Here is a 20,436-nt window from a genome sequence, read left to right as displayed (position 1 = left end):
TAATAAAAGAGTTGGCACTGACAATTTTGACATCTCTATAACTCAGGACAAGAGATGACCTATTTTCTCTCTCCTTGTATTATAGTCCCATAATTTCCCCAATTACTACTGCATAGAAACGTCAAGTTGGTGTTGAGTAGTTGGCAAATAAATGAGAGTGCTTGAATTGTAGCATTGTTCAGCTCAGAGATAACTGCATTTTATCATGTGGAAAGGATCTGTGTTGCTAAAGTGAGGGTAACACAGAAATATCAACCAAACCCACAATAGAAGAGAAATCCACACTTTTAAGAAGACTCGTCCTCTCCCCTGACTTGACATTCATCAGCCTCCTTGATCACTCCAACCTTTGCTCCTTGGCTCTGTATTCATAAGACATTTTCTGTGTTAGTTTTTATTTAGCTGATGTGAGTCGGTCTTTGCTTTTCCCCAAATAAAGTCTTTAAGAATAAGTACCATTTAAAATTATTTTCTTTTATCTCTCCCAGTCAGACTCAGCTAAATGTAGGCAAATGTAATGGCCAAATAATCTAATAACCAGCATGTTATGGGAATACAGGAACTGACTCTGTGTACTTGAAGCCTGCAATGGAACAGGCTCTGGAGGCCCCTGCTGTGCCTAGTACTCACCCTTTAGTTGCTGGATTGTGAGAATATCCAGTAAGTGCCTGAGAAGGGGCTGGAATAGCCAAAGACAGTGGCTGTTTCCTAATCAGTTTGGAAATATTTCAATATTTTGGGTAGACTAACAACTCTAGCTATGGGAAAGCATTATGGTTGCTAGAACTCAGATGTTTCAGCCTTCAGCAGACTGTGACTAAAACTAAGTTTCCTTTTGACATCCAAATCATCATGTTGCAAGCCTGTGAAAGCTCACACATTTTTTTTTGTTTTTCTTCTCAGATATCTCTGGACATGTCTAGGATGGCTGAAATCCCTCCAGGTAGTGGTTCCTACTGCTGCTAAGTACCAGCTGCAGGCCATTGTACCATTCTTCAGAAGTGCTACAGGTAAAGCATCTTTTCTCAGGCACCTGTTACTCCCTCTGCACCTCTTTATTTAATGTGTGGGTCAAGCCTTGCCTGTAATTTCACAGAGTGATGGCTAAGGACAGCTTCTAGTGCTTAGACTTTATAAAAAGTTGAAGAAAAAATGGAGAAATCCAAACCTGGAAAGTGATATGACTCTTCTAAAAGTCCATTGGTTGTGGTCCCTCCTTAAGGAAATTTCCAATGGGTCCCTTAGCTCTGGTCTATTGCAGGAACCAACTGCACCTACTAGGTAGCTTTTGATCAAGGCTCTTCTCAAAGCCTAAGACTCACTTTTCTGAAATCCAGAGGGAGAAAAGTCTTTTAAAAAATTCCTATCCAAAGCTGACTCTTCTATCTGCTTTACTTGTCTCTTCCCACAACTCTAAGGCCATTCCCAGCTTCTAAAATTTTCTAAGTTAGGGTCACTGCATTAGTCCATTTTCATGCTGCTGATAAAGACATACCTGAAACTGGGCAATTTACAAAAGACAGAGGTTTAATGGATTTACAGTTCCACGTGGCTGGGGAAGCCTCACAATCATAGCAGAGGGCAAGGAGGAGCAAGACACATCTTGCATGGATGGCAGCAGGCAAAGAGAGCTTGTGCAGGGAAACTCACATTTTTAAAACCATCAGATCTCATGAGACTTATTCACCATCATGAGAATAACATGGGAAAGACCCACCCCCATGATTCAATTACCTCCCACCAAGTTCCTCCCATGACACATGAGAATTGTGGGAATTACAATTCAAGATGAGATTTGGGTGGGGACACAGCCAAACCATATCAGTCACTTAGTCCTGGATCACTTTAAAAATGGAAGGCTAGAACTCTACTCCAGATTTCCCTAAACCCAACTCTGTTCTACCCTCATATTGTCTTCATTTCACCCTAGAGAAAAGGAGCGAATGTACTGCATATTCTTACTAAGTTCTCTCACAACTTCCTGATTCCAGCTATTGAGCTGCACATGTGCATGCATCTCAAAAAAAAAACAACTTTCAGTTAAGGGGGGGTTTAAACTCTGATTTAGGGGAAAATGTAATAAGCAGATTTGCATAATTTTGCAAAAGCTAATACCTATTTTCTAGCACCCGAATAAAGAGAGCATGATATCTGAGTTTGAAGTGCCTATGTTCAGATTCCTTCATAACTTTCAATTCTCCCCCCAAATAATGGGAGTAGTAATCGTAGATAGGAATAAATAGGACCATCCATCAGAGTGACCACTCCCAGAAAAAATGCTGTTTCTATTAGCAAAAATGACTTCCTCAGCTTCCAGATCACTCCTCCAACAAAAACAGAAGTTCCATTCTTTACCAGGTATTTTGATGAATTTGATTTATTGTTAAAGAAAGTTAAAATTGTAAAGAGAATTATTAATAGAATTATTGTCTATCTGAGTACATGTGACTGTGGAATAGTGGGGTCTGTAAGTTACTGATGGCCTCTAAGAGTGAAAATGTCAGAGCCATGGGGCTTTATAATGAAAACAGAGAATGGTGGGGTAGAGAGTTATGAATAGGTAAACTTGGATGGAAAGTTGTGAATAGGTAATGTGTGTGTAGAGAGTGTGACAAGCCTGTGCTGTTTTACTGCCTGAGATATATTTTAGCACATACATTAGGATGAAATTTTCAGATATTAACAGGGATTCCTGTTATTGAACTTCTTTAACTCTTTCTCATCTCTTGGGGAACAGTGGGAGCTTTCTGTAGGCACTGCCCTCAGGGGAAAGGCAGATTTGGTGAGTATGAGGAATCTTTGGTCAGCTTTGAGGTTGTAAAGCCCACAGCAGAAACAACAGTTTAGAAATCTATGCTTTCCATGTGCAAGAAGCAGGATTTTTGAAATTTTTATAATGGTTTCTATACATAGGTTTCAAAGAGTCAGATCTTGGAGGACTAAGTACAGTTTTACTTATTCGGTTTACTAAAAGCTAAAGCAAAGGGCAAAGGCAACTTGATAAACTACGCATTGGCACTCAGTCTGCCCAGCGGTGACCTACAGACACTTCCACTCATATTCCAGTGGCCAAAGTGAGTCATGTGGTCCTGCCAGGTTCAACCACGGAATGGTGTCTAATCCTCTTACAGGTAGGGCACCACAGAAGAGGATGCCAAATATGGGTAACTAGACACACAGTCTGCCACACAGACAAATGTACATTTCAGCAACGCCGTGTGGAGAACAGAGTGGGCACACCTCTGTGGACTGCTCAATCCCTGCATGCTTGACACCGCTGGAGTTCAGACCAGTACTGTGTTTCTGATTAGACCTGGGAGGGCTGAGGAAACCACAGCTTATGTAACTCCTCCTACAGAGAAATTTTCCTCTAGAAATATTTCCAGTGAGCTTCGTTTTTTTCCCACTTCTGTCAAGAAGAAAACAACCTGACAATAACGGCAAGGGGGACAGGGGAGAAGCACAAAGTCAAAATGACAGGCATGGAATGAAAGAATCAGGCCAGTAGTGATGTATGAAATGTCCTACTTTTGATTTTTCATGTAGGAAACACTTAAAATTGATTTGCATTATCTCCGTCAATATTCTTCGCCCCTATTGTCTATTTCTTGTGACAGGATGGATATCCTGTCTCCCTCCAGTCTTCTGCCTCCCTATTTTCCGTCCCCACTTTCCCATGTAGTTAACACTAGCCATCCTTATATGTAGTATAAAACATAGCCTATTTACATATTAATCCAGCAACCACAGAGGACATCAGAAAACCTAAGGATGGCTGCATTTAGGGCTCAGTGTAACAAGGCCCTTTGAGTCTTAGACTGTGATAAAATGTGAAGTGACATTTCGCAGAAGGAAAAGCTTCTATTTTTACCTTAGTGTTTAGAAATGGCCCCTGGGAGGAATTGTTGCTCCATCTCAGGGCTTCCCAGATGTGTCAGATTAGAGACCCACCCACTGGAAACACTTCAGGAAGTAGTCAGCCACTCCCTGGGGCTTTCCTAATGACTGGCCATCTTGTCTGAGTTGGTTAACTCAGCTGGATGCAGTGTGTGGTGTTAATTCAGTGGGGCTAATTAGACCAAGGTCATGGGTTTGATTTTCTAGTTTTTTTGTTTGTTTTGTCTTTGTTTTCTCAGAGAAAATCATTTCTAATCTCTTATTGGCTAACTTAAAAATATGTATTATTGTCCTAAGGAAAGCAAATTAACATATAGCTGTACAAACTACAACTCACCCCTCCCTTCTAGAATACAAAGAGAGTATTTCAGTATGTGTGATGTGCTATGAATAAGCATTAGCTGCAGTTTAGTAGGATAGGCAAAGGTAAAGGTTTGCAACATGCTTTGGCTCATTTCCGCTGCTACTGTGCAGTGCTAACAGTGGCTATGTTACTAAGCCGTGCACTGCAGTTCAGTAATGATGATCATTGAATGTAACTGGTAATGGTCAATGAGATTTCTCATTGGATGATGCCAGTCAAACCACAAACTCCTCTAGATGGCATTGGTTGGGCCATCTGCGTCAGTGTGCCTGGAAACTGTGGTGTGTGGCTTCCCTTATTTCATTAGCAGCAGGTTGTTTCCTATGTGTCTGGCCTTTCTAGCTCTTCCAGGGCATGACCTTGACTCTGCACCAACTTCTAGAGTCTACCTCACTGAAACACTCCTCTGAAAACCTTAGGCCTTGAGAAGTGGCACAATCTATACATTAATATTACCCCCCCACTTTAGTGACTGTAGCATCACATTTCGCCACGTTGTTTTGAAATTTTCATCTGTGCCATGAATAATTTGATTGTTAACCTAGAATAGGCACAACTCAAAATAATTAGCCAAATTTCCCCCAACACTTAGTATGAAACCCTTATGACAGGAGATATTTATTGAGTACTAATCTACATTGTCAAGAAGGGCTTTGCCATTTCAAGTTTCTTCTCTCTCATGTTGCATTCCCCTCTGAGAATCATCATCATTGTATTTACGATCTGGACTTGTTGTTAGAGAGACTAACTCCAACAACAAGTCGCCAAGACTTATATCTCATGTAGTGAGTTCATTTCTCCAGAAGCCAAGATTACTTCTGAGAGGTCTTACCAATCTGTTGGCCTTAGAAACCAGGAAAAACCCCTCTGTTTTGTAATCATAAAACATTTGGACACAACCAAGTCACTTAATGATATTTTCGATTAGCCTTTAAGAGAATCAGCCCAGGGAGCACTAATGCCTTGTCCTGTGCAAGGGTGAGCGAAGCTAGTGAGTGGAAGGTTGAAGACAGTAACCTAGGAATCAGGAAGTCTAGGATTTGCTGAATCTGGCACAAATCTCTTTGTGCCTCATTTGGCAAAGTGACTGATGCATGTAGTAGTTAAAAAATTAGATCTTTTCCTTAAAAAGATTCAGAGAATAGTCCATCCTTCTTATCCACAGATTCAGCATCTGTGAATTCAACCAACTGTAGATTAAAAATATTATGAAAAAAGTAATATAAATTACAATACAGTAATTAATAATACAAATAAAAATGCAGATAGCATTTACATTGTATTAGTTATAAGCAGAGATGATTTAAAGTATATAGGAGGATATATATATATATATATGTATTCTTAACAGTCCTGAAACCAATCTTCTGTGGATACTGAGTGAGACTGCACTGAGTAACCGTAATATTTAATATGCTTTTATTTTGCCTTGTTAGTAGACCCACCACAAAAGCCTATCTGATATTGTTGATGCTTGGCCGTCAGCAAACACTCTTCTGCAAGGGCAGTGAATTACCATGCTCCATTGCTGTGTTACTCTGTTTTCACACTGCTGATAAAGATATACCCAAGACTGGGCAATTTACAAAAGAAAGAGGTTTAATGGACTTACAGCTCCACATGGCTAGGGAGGCCTCACAACCATAGTGGAAGGTGAAAGGCACATCTCACATGGCAGCAGACAAAAGAAGAGAGTTAGTAGAGGGAAACTCCCCCTTAAAATAACCATCAGATCTCATGAGACTTATTCACTATCTCAAGAACAGAATGGGAAAGACCTGCCCCCAGGATCCGATTACCTCCCACTGCGTACCTCCCACAACACATGGAAATTCAAGATGAGATTTGGGTAGGGACACAGCCAAACCATATCAGTTTCCCATTTGAGACGACACCTATAGATGCTAGAAACACCAGCCCACCTTTTTCCTTCTGCCATCACTTCACCAAAGGAAACAAGAGTGTCAAAAGAAAGTCTTTTACATATAGCTATTAGGTTATCTGTTTGATCTATTTAGTAATTTATTTGATGTTTAGTTTAACCTAATTTCATGTGATTGAATAATGTTGTGGAAGAGTTGAAATAAGGTATACAAAAGTATGAAGTTCGAATGTGGAGGTCAAAAGAAAATGAAAGAATAGAAGACCGTAGGTTGCAGCACTGATTTATCAAACCTTCCAAAACTCCTGGAAAGCCCACCACATTTTTCAGTGAATACTGAATCCAGTAACATTTTAATGCTTTGAAAAAGCCAATCAGCTCTACAGGGGACCAGTCTCTATAGCCGTGCTGCCCAGCTGAATAGCTGCTAAGCACATGTGACTATTTACGCTTAAATAAAATTAAAAATTTAGTTACTCAGTGGCATTAGCAACATTCAAGTGCTCAATAGACAGATATGTTAAGTGGCTAGAGACTTGGACAGTGCACATATAGAACATTTTCATCATTGTTTGGAAAGTTCTACAGGACAGAATTCTAAAGAATTTGAGAATCAGAAAATTCACTCAGATGATAAGTGCACGTTAGATAAATATGCAACACTTTTTCAGGAAAGGTTTTTTTACTTGTTGGAGTAAGCAACTGCTGCTCAGGTATTTATGATATACTGCATGACATTGAAATGTTTTCTCCTCATATTGATAAGAGATGTTGGAAAGGGAAGATTGTTAATGTTATTGAAATACCTTGTATGTGTGCTAGACATTTTGCTGCGTGTATTAAATATCACCTCACTTATGACATAGCCAACCTTAGTAAAGTTTTACAATTAGCTGGATTTTTACAAATGGGAAGAAGACCCAGGTTCTACAATTAATAAATGGAGAAAAAGCAGTTCGTCTGACATTAAAATTAGTCCCTGTAACCATCTCTCTCTCTCTCTCTCACACACAGAGAGAAAGAGAGCGAGAGAGAGAAAATTACTGTGTTAAAACAAATTTTACCCTCATTAGAATTTGCCAGATCCTAAGCATAAAGTACTAGACTTACTTCTACATGAGTTGTATGGACCTAAGAACTGGATTAAAAAGAATTGCTATCAAAGCATGAATTGAACAAAATTTGCCATGATTAAAACTCATTTTTCCATTTGGAAAATCTTCCCTTCAGGACAAGATGAAAAACATTCAGAATAAAATGCATGTAGATTAATATAATCTTCAGAGACCAAGACAAGAAAGATGTAAAAGAGAAAACAGAAAACAACAACAACAAAAAATCAGCCATTTGTTCTAATTTTCTGGTGATGAGGAGCTTTCCTGTACTTGTTATGCATAGCTTGAGAAATTCATTTCTCAACTAGACCAGCTGGGATACATGGGGAACAAAGACCAGCACATCTCAGATGTGTATAAAGGCTCACTTAATTTCCAATGACTACATTCCTGACATGCAAAGATCATAAAGAAGCACGTAGCTAGTCAACTGTTGTCTTACAAACAAGGTAATGAAAGATCCTTTCACCATAAGATGTCAGGCATGTGAAGAAATAATACTTATTTCTGCAGTAATGAAGTGTTTTTACAGAGTCCAGATGCAGCCTGTTTGATTGTTGAGAAGCTCTACTATGGCCCTGAAGTCAGACAGACTTGAGTTTGAATCTGGACATGACTCTTTAATTGTGTGGGGTTAGGTAAATGACTCAATTTCTTTAACATTTGGTTCTCCCATTTCTAAGGATGGAGATACTACAGTTTATTCTACACAGAGTTGTGGCAGGAACCAACTGAGAGAATACCTGTAAAGCTTTTTGCACTATGATTGGCTACCTGAAATACTCAGGATAAGCTATTATTATTAGAATTATTAGCAAATCCTTTTTATTAAGACTAAACTGCCTCATTTATCTAAAACCCATTAATCTTATTGGGCCCTCAGGATTCAAAAAGGACAAACTGACTCTACTGTATGGCAACAAAGTCTAACACACCAATCAGGTCTAGGTCTCTCAACAATTCCTCATATGACATAATTTTCTAATATGATATTATTCATGGTAGCCTACTCTTCTGTGCATTAATGACTATTGTTCTTCTTTAAAATGTGATTCTGTAAATAAAATTCAGCACCTTAGATATGGTGTGACAATGCCAGAGTACAGTGGAACTATCACTTTGAAGGACTGATATGCAATATGTTTGTTACTGACAAATCAGTTTACTTTAAAAGTTAGCCATAAGAGGCCGGGCGCGGTGGCTCAAGCCTGTAATCCCAGCACTTTGGGAGGCCGAAACGGGTGGATCACGAGGTCAGGAGATCGAGACCATCCTGGCTAACACGGTGAAACCCCGTCTCTACTAAAAAATACAAAAAACTAGCCGGGCGAGGTGGCGGGCGCCTGCAGTCCCAGCTACTCAGGAGGCTGCGGCAGGAGAATGGCGTAAACCCGGGAGGCGGAGCTTGCAGTGAGCTGAGATCCGGCCACTGCACTCCGGCCTGGGCGACAGAGCCAGACTCCGTCTCAAAAAAAAAAAAAAAAAAAAAAAAAAAAAAAGCCATAACAGATCTCTTGCATCTGGGAAGATGGAGTAGACATATTTCCAAATTCCTCCCACTAATTGTACTAAGTACAATTAACGACCCCAGACATTATGCATATAAGAAACAAAAATACTGAAAAGTAGAGGGAAGTCAGATCAACTGAGAAATCAGGGAGCCACAGATTTATAAAGTAGTGAGTTCTCTGGGTTTTCTGCAGAAGAAAACTTTTATATATCCCAATGGGTGTGCACCCATTGAGGGATAAAAGTCTACTCTCTCTAGCTAAAGAACCAGGAAAACAACAAGAAAACTCTCCCCCATCTTGCTGAGATAGCATTAGATAAAGCCTAATGGAGAGTCAAAACTTTTACCATGCCCCAGTAATAATGGGGCTACCTTCCCCTCTGCCCTCTGGTTTTAGCAAAGGCAGAATGGTGACTACAAATGAAGCACTTCCACTCCTCCTAGCCAAAAAGATATCTGTAAAGGTATAGCAGAGAGCTAGAATTATCATTCTACCTAGTGGTATTGAGGAGCTTCTCCCCATTTAGGTGTCAACAGAGGTTGAGTGGAAACCTGCACTTCTGCCCCTACCTGGCAGTGTTGAGAGTAAGGAGCTGATACCTTGTTCCCTTCCCCTGACAAAGTATTGTCAGGACAAGGCAGTTGAATAAAAAAAAATTAAATAAGATCTACAACCTCATAACATAATATCTAAAATGTCAAGGTTTTGATTGAAAATCACTCATCTTACTAAGACCCATAAAGGAGTCACACTAAATAAAACAAGATAATCAATAGATGTCAACACTGAGATGGCAGAACTGTAAGGATTATCTGAGGGAAAAAAGTAAAGCAGCCATACTAAAAATGCCTCAACAGCAATTACAAACAAACACAGAACAAAAAATAACCTCCGAAAAGATATATGAAGTCTCAACAAGAAACGGAAAATAAAAAGAAGAACCAAATAAAAAAAATAGAACTGGAAAATAACCAAAATAAAAAGCCTAGTAGATAAACTTTACAGCAGAATGAAGGGAGGAAGAGTAGAGAATGTGAAGACAGAACAATAGAAATTACATAATCTGAACATCAAAGGGTAAATAGACTAAATTTATGAAAAGAACAAAGCCTCAGAAACCTGTGGGAAAATAGCAAGAGACATAACATTTCTGTCAGTTAAGTCCCAAAAGGAGGAAAAGAGGACAGAGACAAAAAGTACTCAAAAACCTAATGGCTGAAAACTCAAATTTGGCAAAATATATAAATGCATAGATTGAAGAAGCTGAGTGAACATTAAACAGAATATACCCAATGAAATCCAACCAGGAAAATTTATAATCAACCTTCTAAAAACTAAAATCAAAGGAAAGGTTTTTAAAAAAGTGATAAACAACAGCTTATCTATGGGGGAAAAGCAATGTAGATAACATTGTATTTATCATCAGAAATTGTAGAGGCCAGAAATAAAGAGGCACAATATTTTTCAAATGCTGAGGAAAAAATGGCTTGCAACCCAGAATTTATGCTCAATAAGACATATCCTTCAAGGAAGATGGAAAAATCAAAACATCAAAATATTCTCAGATAAAGGATTACTAAGAGATTTTTTTTACCAGCATACCTACCTTAAAAAAAACATGACTGAAGGAAGTTCTTTAAACCCAAAGCAAATGATAAAAGAAGTCGTCTCTGGAACATCAATAAAGAAGAAAAAAACAATTAAACAAATGACTAAATACAATAGATTTTTCTTCTTCTATTCAGTTTGCTATACAATGTTTGACAGTTAAAGCAAAATTATAACAATATCTGTGCTTCTAAATGTATATGGAAGAACTTTTATGAAAAATGAGGGGGAAGAGATATAAAGGGAATAAGATTTCTGTTCTTCACTCAAACAGGGATGATGACATCAATAGACTGATAAGTTATGTATGTATAACGTAATACATAGCACAACCACTAAAAAAGTCATCTACCAAAACACACTCAAAACACTATTAATACATAAAAAAAATTTGAAAAATATTTTGTAACCCACAGGAAGACAGTAAAAGGAAACAAAAACTCAGAACAAAGAGAAAACACAAAACAAAAAGGCACACTAAAACTGTAGCATATCAATAATAACACTAAATGTAAATAGTATAAGGGGCATTAATGAAAAGACAGACATACAGATTAAACAAATATGATTCAACTACGTGTTGTCTACAAAAAATTCACTTCAGATACAGAATGCAGGGAGGTTGAAAGTACAAAGATGGGAAAAAATACATCATACAAGCATGAATTAAAATAGAGTAGAATTTACTAAGAAGACATAGCAGTCCTAAATGCCTATACTCCAAAAAACAGAACCTCAAAGTATGTGAAATAAAAACAAAAAGAAGAAATAGGCACATCCACAATTTTAGTAGTTGCATTTCAACACTCTTCTATCAAGAATTGATAGAACTACTAGATAGGAAATCAGCAAATATATAAAAAAAACTCAACAGCACCATCAAACAGCAAAATCTCAGCATAACACTCCATCTCCAAAAAGCAGATAAATATTGTTTCAAGTGCTCAAAGAATATATACCAAGGTAGATCACATGCTGGACCATAAAGCATACCTAACACATTTAGAAGCATTGAAATCATACAATGCATTATCTGATCACAATGGAATCAAACTAAAGATCAGTACAGAAAGATAACAGATAAATCTCCAAACTCTTTGGAAATATATAGTTTATTTGTAAATAGTTCATGGATCAAGGAGGAAGTCTCCAGGTGAATAACAAAAGGATATTGAACTGAATAAAAATGAATTATCAAAATTTGTAAGATACAGCTAAAGCAGTACGGAGAAAAATATTTTGGACCTTAAATGTTTACATTAGAGAAGAGGGAAAAAAACTCAGATCATTAATTTAAGCACCCACTACAAGTACCTAAAACAAGAGAAACAAAATAAATCTAATGTAAGGAGAAGGAAAAAAATAAAGATAAGAGCAGGAATCAATAAAAACAATACAGAAAATTAGTAAAACAAAGAGCTGGATTTTTTAAAGTCTGAATAAATCAACGAATCTCTAGCAAGACAGGCAAAAAAAAAAAAAAAAAGACAAAAATTACCAATATCAAAATGAAATAGAGGGTATTACTACAAACCCTGAGTACATCAAAAGGATAATTCTTAGAGATTGGTATGACCATCTCTACAAACATATATTTGACAACTTAGATGAAATCTATCATTTCCTCAAGATACACAAACTACTTCAACTCACTCAATATAAAATAATTTCCATATCCCTATGACAATTAGAGGAATTAAATTTATACTTAAACAACAACCTCCCTCTGAAAATATCTCAGATCCATGTGGTTTTATTGGTAAATTTTATCAAAAATTTAATGCAGCATGTAATCTAAATTTTCCATAAAAATAGAAGAGGAAATAATTCATTTTTTGAGGCTAAAATTAATGTAAAAAAGAAAAAACTACATGTAAATAAAAGAGATCAACATCTCTCATGATGTTAGACACAAAAATTATCAACCAAATGTAGATGATTGAATTCAGTGATTAGGTGGGATTTATTTTGGGTATGCCAGAATCCTTCCTTCACCGGTTCAGATATGCAGTGCCTACATGATTCTCTCACTCCTTTTTTTAAAAAATCCATCCCTCAGCAAAAGGTGACACCAATCATGTACTTTGGAGGCTACTTTTGTTTATGGTCAATTGCCATTTCAGTTTTGTCACATTCTTCTGCCCCCTGCCCCATCAGGACCTTGGAGAATTCTCCTTCTCCTGCTCATCTAGAAGAGAAGACACCCTTCCCAGAATACCATGTCCTCTCTTCCAAATTCGGGGTCAGTCCTGTTTATACTTTAGTATAGTGATGCTCAGTTGCCATTTCAGCCTTGTCTTTAATTCATAAAGAAATGGCTTGGCTACCTTGACAAAGTGAAGTCAGGCATATGTGAACCAGGAGGAAGCTGACTTTTGAGCAAGGGGCCTTCCTCTCCTGAAACTCCGGAATTGGGTGTTCTAGGTGATTGGACCCACTTGAAGAGTCAACAATGTGTAATGTCCATATTGGAATCGAAAAGATTCTGGCAGTCATGCTTTGCGTCTTTTAATTGCTGAGCCTATGATACTTACATTTAGTTTTATTGCACTTTGGGATCCATCCCGATTTACCCATTCTATTTAGTCAACTCCAGCCTAGGCTTCATAACTTGCTTGCGTTTGGTGCATGGTAGCTTATTAGAATGGCACATATAATGATAGAGCCTGAAGGAAATTCTCCCACTTCTTCAATCCGCCTTATCACTTTTACAGGCAGCATCACTTTATGAGCACTTCAGCCTTAAGTCAGTGGCATCTCCTAGATTTAAAAAATCAGACATCACTCAATTGCCTTGCTATGTGAAGAGAAAACAATCACTCCGGTGTAATGCTGTTTCTTCCAAGATGGCTGTTACCTCAGGCTGCCAAGAATCCTCTCATTAAGAAAAAGTGACAGCAGCTGAGTACCTCCATCTAAGTCTTGAAGCACATGCCTCTTCATCTTTCCCAACCACCAAATCCAGCACCTTGTTTCTTGCCTCTGAGGTACTGCATGGTAAGGTAGCTGGAAATCTGCTGTCATCTCCTATTCCTCTGAGAAGAGAGACAGTTCCTGGACAGAGGCTTCTGATCTTTACTAAGCCTGACGTGAAACTCAGAGGGTTGTGGTGCACTTCTGGCTTATCAGAAGAAAGTTACAGTAAAATCATTGTTTCTCACAGATTTCGATTCTTAAAATGTCTTAAAAATAAGAAGAACACTACAAAATAAGCAAAATAAGACAAACCATAAAAAGGTAGATAAAATCAAACTTCTGTCATGCATTTGTGCTTAATATGTATAAGTCTCAGGGAATTGGGGCATACCAAAGTATAATCAAGAATGACTCCAAGTTTGGAAGAGAGAGAACATGGTGTTCTGGGGAGGTCTCTTCTCTAGAACAGCGGGAGAAGGAGAATTCTCCAAGGTACTGATGGGGCAGGGGGGGCACCATGAATGTGATGTCACTTAAGGAACTTTCTTTGACCCTTGAATACACCTTTGCCAAAGCAAAACAAAGAAGATGTACCACTCATCACTTTTGAAAACATTTGTGTTAGGATTTCAAAGCACAAGTGAAACTGCCATTGCAAAATTTACAACAGAGACAGTGAAAGAAATCTGACCTAACCAACTCCATCCTGCTTCTAACCTCCAAGCTGTCCTTGTTCATTCCCCAGTGTTGGCTGAACTAACTTTGGGAGAAACTTAGTTTATAGTTCATAGTTTAAAACAGACAATAACAGCCGTTTCCCAAAACAAAACCCCTTCTTGCCTGGGGACTCGACAGCCTTTGGAAGACTAACAAATTAGCAACAGGATTAGAAATTATGGTTTAGGAATCATGCAGCTGGAGACTATGAGATTCTGACCTTCCCCAAATTTCTCCTGGGGATAACATCACTATTGTAAAACCTAAGATCAGTGCTTGAGATATTTTGCAGGCCCTGCACTTGATGGATCAGCTGGCACCACTCAGATTGATAAACTGGCTCATCTAATTGTGACCCCACCCAGGAACTGACTCATTACAAGAGGACAGCTTTGACTCCATATGATTTCATCTCTGACCCAACCAATCAGCACTCCCGACTCACTGACCTCCCCCCACCCACCAAATTATCCTTAAAATTGCTGACTCCCCAATGCTCACAAGACTGACTTGAGTAGTAATAAAACTTGGGTCTCCCACACAGTGTGAATTATTGTTTCTCTATTGCAATTCTCCTGTCTTAATAACTTGGCTCTGTCTAGACAGAGGGCAAGGTGAACCCATTGGGCAGTAACACTAGTTAAGTTTTTATTTTATTTATATTTTCATTTACAGCTTTCTTAGTATAGACAGTTTTTCCTTGAGAGTACCTAAATACCAAAAGCACAAGGCAGATGGACACTTCTTTAGAAAATGTTTATTTCTGGCACGACATGGTGGCTCATGCCTGTAATTCCAGCACTCTGGAAGGACGAGGAGAGATGACTTCTTGATGCAAGGAGTTCAAGACCAGCCTAAGCAACAGAGCAAGACCCCTTCTCTCTTAAAAAAAAGAAAAAAGCTACAATGGTGGGACATGCCTGTAAATCCCAGCTATTCAGGCAGCTGAGGCAGGAGAATTGCTTGAGCTCAGGAGTTCAAGATGACAGTGAGCTATGATGATACCTCAACACCCACAGCTTGGGCAACAGAGCAACACCCTTCCTCTACAAACAAAAAAATTAGCCTGGTGTGGTGACATGCACCTGCAGTCCTAGCTACTTTGGTGGGATAATTGCTTGAGTTCAGGAGCTTGAGATGACAGTGAGCTATGATCGCACCACTACATGCCAGCCTGGGCGACAGAGAGACCTTGTCTCCAGGACAAAACAAAACAAACAGACAACAACAACAACAAACAACAGAAAAAAGGAAAATATGTATTTCTGCTCCTTTACCTAGAAAAGAGCAACAGAGGTTAGGGAAGGAGGTAGTGGCAGGTCACATGTTATTCTAATTCTTGAATTGAAAGATGAAGTCTTCCTTGTGGAATCTCTATTTTTTGATGATGTAACAGGCATATCTGAGCAGGTTCTTTGGTACTGACTCTCAAGGGGAGAAGCTGTCTCTTGTGGAGTCCTGTGTAGGAGGCTACTGGAAAATTTTACCCCTTTAGCTGAGTGTTGAATGCTGTAAAAGAGATAACCAGGAACTTGGATGGTAACTCCCAGTTGTCAAACCCTGACCAAAGGTATTTCTTTCCTCTATCAATGCAGCTTCTCCCTCCTTATTGGTACTCTGTGTCCTTCGATTTGACAGGTGGTTTATATATTTGATCTCATAGACAATTTTGTTTTTTCATCTTAGCTTAACATCTTATTCAACACCTTCCTATGTCATTATCTTGTTAGCTTATAGAGCCAACCATTATTTCAGACACATACACACCCATACTCATATATAATAAACAGATTCTGTTAATACAAGTTATTTTCCACCTAACAATTTACACACGTTACTCCATACTCAAAAGTGTTATTTCTACTGCATACTTCACCCAACAATGGTGTCCTTAAAATATGCAATGATTGAAAAAGTGGAAGTCTACACAATTTGAGGATTTTTCTACAAAGTCTCCAAACTGTTGTAAAAATGCATAAAAATAATTTATTTGTTTGTTTGTTTATTTTTTGAGACAGAGTGTCACTGTCTCATCCAGGCTGGAGTGCAGTGATGTGATCTTGGCTCACTGCAACCTCTGCTCTCCTGGGCTGAAGTGATCCTCCCAACTTAGCCTCTTGAGTAGCTGGGATCACAGATATGTGCCACCACACCCGGCTAATTTTTTGTATTTATGTAGAGTCGGGGTTTTGCCTTGTTGTCCAGGCTAGTCTCAAGCTCCCGAGCTCGAAGCGATCCACTCACCTCGGCCTCCCAAATTGCTGGGATTACAGGTGTGAGCCACCATGCAGGCCCAAAATAATTTATATTTTGATATGCTCTTTTGTAGTTTACATGCATTACTTATGTGTGTGTTATGTTGACTGTTTTCTCTGAAAAATCAGTGTGAGAGGCAAAAATAAGCAAATTGAATTTCAGAGAAATTGAATAGCTGGTCTAAGTCCTCAGAATTTGAAATTGACTAGTATCCCCAACTTCTGATTCTCAGTCCAACTATGTATCCTATCAGATCTCCTCTACACTCTTTCAGGTATGTATTGTCAATACGTAATCAAAATCAGTTTGGGGACATAACATAAAGGCCAGGAAAGGAACCATGTGGACCCCTATTCCTGTCTTTTTTCAATATCTGCTTATGTACCAGTGTACTCTTTTATCTTCCTTAAAAAAAAAGTTCAGTATCTTATGTATCTTATGCTTGACACAAACAAAACAACAAATATTTTAATGAATAAATGTATGAATTACAAATTAGACTTCTTAGAAGAGGTGGCAGGTGAATGGAGACATTAGAGTAACTATTAGACCAATAAAAAAGCAGTATTGTCCCCCATGTGTTATCTCTCAATACCTAATCTATTTGTTGTCGGCCAGATAACATCAAGCTCAAAAAAGCACTGCCAGACCTCCTAAGGGAATGACTCTTATAAACACACTCCTATGTTCAAGTTTATAACACATCTGCCCAAGAAAACTTACGTGCCCTGCAGATCCTAGGAGAACTAAATTGTTTGACATGTGGATCTAAACAAGCCCTTTACAATTTATTCCACCATGAAATGAACAGTAGAAATGAATTCAGAATTTGGACTCTAGCCCAGTTTCTTTGTCAGATTAAAATATTTTAAAATTTACCTGGGCATGGTAGCTCATGCCTGTAATCCCAGAACTTTGGGAGGCCAAGGCAGACAGATCACTTGAGCCCAGGAGTAAAAGACCAGCCTGGACAACATGGAGAAACCCCATTAGCCAGGCATGGTGCTGCGTGAATGTAGTTCCAGTTACTCGAGAGGCTGAAGAGGGAGGATAGCTTGAGCCTGGGAGGCAGAGGTTGCAGTGAGCTGTGATTGCACCACTGCACTCCAGCCTGGGTGACAGAATGAGACCCTGTCTCAAAACAAAACAAAAAAATGAACAATTAAATTAATATATAAGTAGATATTCATTGTAAAATGTTTCAAGCTATAGAGAGATACATACAATAAAAAAGTAAAAGGCTTATCCCTGTTTAAAAAATACCTGTATAATATTTTATAGTATAGATGAAATATGACCTACACCATTGTACTTGCCATCATTTTTCTTATATGGCAAACGATGGCATAATAGACATTCTTAATATTTGTCTTTGTGTACATGTATAATTATTTTTATAGGACAGATTTCTAGAAGCAGAAGTTCAGGGTCAAAGAATATGTCTGTGAGTAATTTTGATAAATAATACTAAATTTCCTCCTAAAAAAAAACTGTATCCCTTTAAAATGTCACTCATTTCTCACATACTTTTCAACACTGGAGTTTGTCTTTAAAATCTTTAAAATTTCTATCAATGTAGCATAGTCTTCCACAGTAATGCTTCCTGAGACCTTAAACAATCTTTTTGTTTTGTCTTGTTAGAAGATTCGGTAAAAATGGGTTCATAAATTCTACTTCAGGAGAGCTGTGAAGCTCCAAAAGGGAATCACTGTGTCCTGTCATTGTTGCATATTCTCATGAAAACCAAGGGAAAAATTGCATTTACCAATGCAGCCGAAAGCACTGTTTTTAAACATTAAGAGATAAAATTGTTCTTCATTCAATACTGTTCATGGGGAATCAATTGTATAGTTTGTCAGAAGTACAAAGGTATAAACCAGAAATGAAATTCTAGGGCCACCACCCCAACCAACTGAATGGACTCCTTTTCTCAGCTGATGGCATTCCAAAGTTAACCTGAAACAAAAGTTCAGGCCGTGATGGGAATGGGTGGTCAGACATGCCTCATTATGCCCTGCACCTTTTGAATTCAGAAACAACTCACCAGCATTAACGTTAAAACAGACCTTAAAGATTATCCATTCTCTTTGAAGCTTGTTACCTGGAGGCTTCATCCACATAATAAAAACCTTGGTCTCTACAACCCCTTATCTTAACGCAGGCACTCCTTTCTATAAATTCGAAGTCTTTATATAAACTCTTTCAACCAATTGTTAATCAGATTTTTTTTTTGAGACAGAATCTTGCTCTGTCAAGCAGGCTGGAGTTTAGTGGAATGATCTCAGCTTACTGCAACCTTCACCCCTCTGGGTTAAAGCTATTCTTGTGCCTCAGCCTCCCAGAAAACTTTTGCCTCTACCTATGACCTGGAGCCCTCCCACTGACTCCTTGCCTGCCTTCAAGTTGTTCCTTTTTACTGGGTGGAACCGATGTACATATTACATATACTGATTGATGCCATATTTCTCCCTAAAATATATAAAACCAAGCTATCACTTGAACACCTTGGGCACATGAACTCAGGACCTTCTGTGACTGTGACAGGGGCATGTCCTCAACTTCGGCAAAGTGAACTAAATTCATTGAGACCTGTCTTGGATACTTTTGGTTTGCAGACCCCTTACATGACTGTATACATGCAATCATCAAATATGGCATGGCGCATGAGGGGGGGCTATAGAACCCATTCCAATTTACTCAGGTTTCTTGGGTGTCCTGTGAATGGGCTCACATTTTCCCTCTGGAGTTTTTCAAAGCACCAATGCTGTGAGAGTTCTTCATAGGACCATACGCTCCTCTTTGTGGAATGTAAGAGTAGACTAAAAATACTGATGCCCACCCGCCAAACATTTCCATAAATGTTTCCACTTCTTATCTGAAAACATTGGCATTATGTGATCACAGTCAAAAGCAGGGCACCATTACTTGCTCTAAAATTTAATTTAGGAGACTGTAACCACCCAATGGGTTTACCTTGCCCACTGCCTAGACAGAGCTGATTTATCAAGACAGGGAAATTGCAATAGAGAAAGAGTTTCACTCATGCAGAGCTGGCTTTATGGGAGATCAGAGTTATATTATTACTCAAATCAGTCTCCTTGAAAACTCGAGGATTGGGGATTTTCAGGATAATTTGGTAGATAGGGACCGATGAGTCGAGAGTACTGATTGGTCTAGTGGGATATAAAATCATAGGGCATTAAAGCTGTCCTCCTGCACTGAGTCAATTAACCTGAGTCAGGGCATAAGACCAGATGAGCCAGTTTATTGACCTGCGTGGTGCCAACTGATCCATCAAATGCAGTGTCTGCAAAATATCTCAAGCACTGATTTTAGGTTTTATAATAGTGATATTATCCTCAGGAGCAATTTGGGGAAGGTCATAATCTCATAACCTCCAGCTGCATAACTCCTAAACCATAATTTCTACTGTTGTGGCTAATTTGTTAGTACTACAAAGGCCCAAAGTTAGTTGGGCCTACACCCAGGAATGAGCAAGGACAGCTTGGAGGTGAGAAGCAAGATAGAGTTAGTTAGGTCAGATCTTTCGGTGTCATAATTTTCTCAGTTATAATTTTGCAATGGCAGTTTCAACACTCCAGTGCTACAAAGAATCCTGGCATTCTGCCTCCTCACCACAAAGGAAGCAGGATAATAGCTGTTGAAGTACATTTTTAGTCTGAATGTGCCAATATTTTAGAGTCTTCACAGAGGAAATTTTCTAGCAGTGATCTTTGATGTGTCACCATGACTCTGACTGTAGCCCATTCTTTGACTGGAATGGACCCAAGGAATACCCTTCTTTATTGCCTATTGAAGAGGCTAAGCAGGAGATGGGTGCTTTTCATGTTAGCCAGTCAAGAGATATTTATAGAGATCTGTTTTGTGACCAATCCTGTGCTACATGGGGTTGCGGGGAATAGTCTCTCTCCCAGAGTTATTTTGCACAAAACATTTGGCAAACAGTTTAACATTTTGCTAGAATGGCTGGTACAGGTAGGTCGGAGTTGTTTTTGGCATCTCTGCCTGACATTCCCATTGCTACCACTCTGGTTTAGGTGTTGTATTTTCTTAAGTCTGTGGACATCATTTGCAGTTTTCTTTTACTTAAAAATATATATTGCTACAATTTTAGTCTTTATGTAACTTCTGTTCAAAAGCCTTCAAAGG

At 38.6% G+C, this 20,436-nt stretch overlaps 1 protein-coding gene across 7 annotated transcripts in view; it reads left to right on the top strand.

The window, feature by feature from the left end:
- The window catches only part of LOC105499299 (phosphatidylinositol 3-kinase catalytic subunit type 3), a 563,324-nt gene that overhangs the window by 350,326 nt on the left and 192,562 nt on the right, over window positions 1-20,436 (top strand). For all 7 annotated transcript variants that reach the window (XR_011616915.1, XR_011616923.1, XR_011616919.1 and 4 more), the window contains one exon: window positions 904-1,010. The gene's annotated coding sequence lies outside the window, so the exon portion shown is untranslated. The remainder of the gene's footprint in view (window positions 1-903; window positions 1,011-20,436) is intronic.

Source organism: Macaca nemestrina, chromosome 19 (assembly GCF_043159975.1).
Source record: "Macaca nemestrina isolate mMacNem1 chromosome 19, mMacNem.hap1, whole genome shotgun sequence".
In the NCBI taxonomy this organism is placed as follows: domain Eukaryota; kingdom Metazoa; phylum Chordata; class Mammalia; order Primates; family Cercopithecidae; genus Macaca; species Macaca nemestrina.
This window is presented reverse-complemented; position numbering and strand designations above follow the sequence as displayed.